This window comes from Belonocnema kinseyi, chromosome 1 (genome assembly GCF_010883055.1).
Source record: "Belonocnema kinseyi isolate 2016_QV_RU_SX_M_011 chromosome 1, B_treatae_v1, whole genome shotgun sequence".
NCBI classification, from domain to species: domain Eukaryota; kingdom Metazoa; phylum Arthropoda; class Insecta; order Hymenoptera; family Cynipidae; genus Belonocnema; species Belonocnema kinseyi.
Genome location: NC_046657.1, coordinates 180757616 through 180762675, shown reverse-complemented (window position 1 = coordinate 180762675; position 5060 = coordinate 180757616).

Here is a 5060-nt window from a genome sequence, read left to right as displayed (position 1 = left end):
GCTCGACACCTTGACAAATGTAATTCCATGTAGAAACATGCGTTTAAATAAAATATTTTACCAAAAAAGTTACCCACGCTTTAACTTGACAGACTGTATAGCTACTCTCTGGGTTAAACCTGTAGCTGGTGTAAGGATTTCTTTACTTCAAATCAGGAAACTTTGAAGCCTTAGAGCGAGTTCTAAAAATATGTTGTTTTGAAAATAAAAAATAGGCATACATTTATTTGCCTACGAGAACTATTTAGCCAACAAACCCGTTAAAATTTCTCAAATGTGATTTTTTGGGCCACCCTAATATATATTTATATAAACTTCGCAGATGTACTTTGTGTGGTTTACTTTTAAATATAATTTAAAATCTTGTATCGACAGACCGTTTTCGAAAGACTTCACCAAAGTGGGCAAATGAAACTAAAGAAAGCAGAGAACGTATCGATTACTTGATTTTTTCGAATTTTAAATTCAACACAAATTCCGTAATTATAATTTGTTGGAAAAAAAATTCCCTGAATTTTTCAGACTTTTCCCTATTTCCTCTGGCTTGTAGCAACCCTGGAGTTATTTTAAAACTGATTAAAATGAGTGATTTCTTCTGCTTACTTGAGAAACGGAATTTGTTTTGAATTAAAATGTTTAAAAAATCAAGTAATCGATACGTTGTCTGCTTCCTTCAGTTTGATTTGCCTACTTTGGTTAAGTTTGTAGAAAATGGTCTGTCGAGATCAAATTTTTAATGATATTTAACAGAAAACCACACAGAGTACATCCGCGAAGTTTTTTTGAGTGATATATATATATATATAAGTTTCAATAATTTATTCGCGCAGATAAATTTTTGGTAAAAAATGTATATTCGGAAATACGCGAGTTTGAAAGCAGTGTTTTTTGCTAACTTTGAAACACATTTTTCCTCTTCTATTTTAACTATAACTCTAAAATATCATGATCGATAATAAATTTAAATCATCCCTGATCGCACTGTTGCCTTTTACTTAATTTTAAACCTGTAACTATAGTGTTTAACGGGGTCGTAGAATATGTCAGATCAAAAAAATCGATTTTTATCGCATAAATCACGTCTAAAACATGTATACAGGGACCTGGGTGAAAGGATTTTTCGAGAGTTATATTTATGTACTTCTCAACTTCACAGCAATTTTATGCTCGTCTTTATTCAAAAAAAAAAAAAAAAAGAAAAACGTCTTACGTAATATATGTACTCTATGGTCCAGGCATAGCACCCGGTACAAAGGCTTGCATTAAAAAGTATTGAAAAATTTCATTCATTCAGTGGTAACGTGAGAAATATTGCATACTTCTGGATCCCGTTTTTAATATCCACGGCAGTTGAAGTTAGCTCTCAAATTGAATCCCTTTCTGTACCTAGCGCTGACAATATTTTGCTGAATTCCACAAAGTAACCAAGAATTAGACAAATTTTAATCCCTTTTAATTTAGCAAATTTTACGAAAAGCTTTTTAAAACATAGCGTCGGTCATTTTACGATGTCAGGATCAATTTTCACACAGAAGGTTCTGTTGAAAAATAATTTTTTCAATTTTTTATCATGATTTCATATTTTTTCAATTGATAATATTAAAACAAAGCGAACATTTGACGATAAAGAAATGTATTCTTACATACAATCCAACTAGATTTGGAAAATTTCATGCTTTTAGAGCGCGTTCTAATGCTTCAAACGAAACTTGTGTTTTTAATGTATTCGAGGTTACGTCTGACAGCTCCGATCGACTTTAAAAGGGATTGAAATCTTATAATTTTCGCCGCCTGATGAGAATTAAAAAACTAAGGACAGAAATGGCATTCTTAGGGATTCAAATTTTCTTATACTTATTAATGCAATGCTTCTTATCGCGCAGATTGATGGTGAGGCAATTTTTATTATGAATTATATACAACAACTTTTAAACGTGTTTTTCTCAAAACACGATTTTTTTAAACTCCTGCCATGATATCTCGAAAACTATTTAATTGTTTCTGCTCAAATTTGTACAGAATGTTTAGCGCATATACAACTTCAAGTTGAATTAAAAGAATTAAGATTGCTTGTTTAGTTTTTTTTAGCACTTATAAAGACCCCCCAAAAAAGGAGTAAAATTGAATTTTTTTTTAAGCTTACAAGAAAAAGTATTTTTAAAAATTCTTTCTTTATTTTAGTTCTGTGCAGAGTCTCGAGTCTCTCTGATAAAATGGCGTACAGTTTTTTGATTTTAGATCATTAGAATAGCCGGAATCATGACAGCAGTGGAGCACCTCTTCTTTTATATCTTTTCCTGTTGAGCGGTGTACCTCCGAAAATATTCTGTGTAATGACTTCAACAAATTTCCAAAGTTTGTTTAAATGTATTCAAAAAAGATATGAAATATAATAATTATTTTCTTTAAACGGTTTTTCAATAAAAAAGAAATTCCCCAAAATAGCATTAAACAACGGCCGTCACACTAGAAGACCCCCTTAATTTATTTTAAAAATTACATGCTAACGCCATTTTTTGCACGTCCATATGTTTTCAACCATTTTCTCTGGCTTAATAAAAATAATTTATTATTCTTAAAATACACGAATCGAATCTAGAAATATAAGAAACGGTTATAGACCAATTACAATTTTTTTCTAAAATTTGAACGCAATCGGTTTCAGGTGATCATTCATGGAGTGACCCAAATATAAAAAATATATAAGTATAAAAACTCGACAAATATTAATTGATTGTGTAATTCATGATTATCATATAAACTATATAAGATTGCTTTTTTATATAGGAAAGTATTCCATGTGGTTTGGTGAGCGTACAATTTCCCCGGAACGCTTTGGATGATGAGCAATATCATCTGTTGGCAGAATGTGCTGATGAGAAATTTCGAAAGTTATTTGAAAAACAGATGAGGACCATTGGAGGCTTTAAGAAAAGATTGCAGAAATTCAAGGATGAGAAAATAAAATTGGAGATGACCCATCATGATGCATACAGACAGATTTTAGAAACTTTTTTTGCAAAAGATCAAATTCAAAACCTAATCCTAAAAAGGAGGAATGGGGAGAACTCCAATATACGGAAGTGGTCCAACTCTACAATTAAAAAAGCTCTCCGCATAAAATTTTGCTGCGGGAATGCAGGTTATGAAGAGCTTTTGAGACAAGGATGATCACTGCCTTGTCAGAGAAATTTAAGTAAACGAATATAAAATATTAAGTTTCGACCAGGAATATCAGGTGAAATGTTTGATCATTTAGAGGATAAAGTGAGAACTTTAAGGACATGTGATACTTAGAAAATTGTCGATTTTACCAGTTTTAGGTTCCCCCTGCTTTTTTTCTAGAATAATAAATATTTTGTCTTGAAAATATGGGAAATGATAGAGAACATGCTAACGGACGTTAGAATTACAAATAAACATAGTAACTAATCTCCCGGAACTAACCTTGTTTGCAGCCAATCAAAAAAGTTTATTTCATAAATAATTTCCAGATTATCGGAAAGGCAGAGATTAAAAACGACTTAACCTCAAAATAATGAATATGCATAAAATTTTTATCCAGCACAATACATTTTTTTGTTATTATTTCTCAAAAAAGAGTCCTGGGAAGTCCGTTATGATATTTTATAGCATCTCCGAATTCAGTTTTTAAACATTTTCATTTTTGTGGAAAAAAGCCGGGGAAACTGTAAGTATCACATGCCCTTAAGTGATACCGATACTGAATGCTCGTTGGCTGCAGACGAAGTATCTATTGAAGGTGGAAGAATGTGCGAACCTCAAACTAAAGATCACCTAGGAGACATAACTAACCCATCAAAGGATGATGGTAATATTCAATCCAATGATAATAATAAAATTAAGCATGCCATAGTTTATATGCTAATGGGTACTGCATATCGCTGGAAGCAAATTGTGCGATATGACTTTACTGGTGGCGGATTCGATGGTATAAAGTTGAACGCCATTTTTTTGCGCATTATACAAAAAGCAGAAAATATCGCATTACGAGTGAACAGCGTAAAGAAGGACATGGGATCTTCTAGCATTGCTTGCTGGAACGCTTTCGAAATCGCAGCTGGTAGAAGCAAGGATATTAAGACCTATATTCCTTACCCATTTCCAAAAGTAGATGCAGACCGGAAGCTCTTTTTTTCGCGGATGTACCCCATCTACTAAAAAATACGGTTACAGGTATTGTCAATAATAGAAAACTGTATATTCCGGAAATTTTTCAGAAGGATTACGATTTGCCTATCGATATCGTCGATGCGAATCATTTGATTGAGTTGCTGAAATAGCAAGAGGATTTAGCTTTCACGCTAACGTCAGGCCTCAAAGTTGAAGATGTTTTACTAACCAAAAATTCAACATTTTTGAAAATGAAAGTGAACAGAGCAAAAAAGATCTTAAGCTCCGAAATAACATGTGAAAAACATATTTATTTCTTTTCAAAAAATCCTCAAACGTTTCGACCAACACTGCGGGTCTTCATCAAGAGTCGATATACAAATCTATAATTTAATAAAAAATTGTATGAGCGTAAGCTTTCTAATAATTAGTGTCGTAAAAAGGATATCGGTTTGAACAAAATAAAAAAGTTATTATATTGAAACATACCTGAGTAAAAAACAAAGTCATATTTTATAAAAACAAACAGCGTCATTAAAAATTTTTTTTCTTTCTTTTTTTTTATAAGAAATTTTTTAACAGGACAAAATTTCTATTGATTGAAGCCTCAAAGATATTGGAGAGGCTCCAATAATTTATGAAAAATGTCACATAATTGAAACGATGTTTACAGACGGACGATACAAGACTGACTGTTATAAAAAGTCGTAACTACAGAGGTGACAAATATTAATAAACCTCTGATGAAAAGGCGCGCCAAAGCTTGAGAATATAAGACTGAATAAATTAAGTTGATTTAAATTAGAAGAATTTAAAAAGAGGGAGGGGGGTTTAATGCATAATGCTTTGATAAATTTGGTTTATATTCAATATTTCAGTTTTTAAATTTATTGAAGTGTTGATATATTTATTAATAAAAATTGATT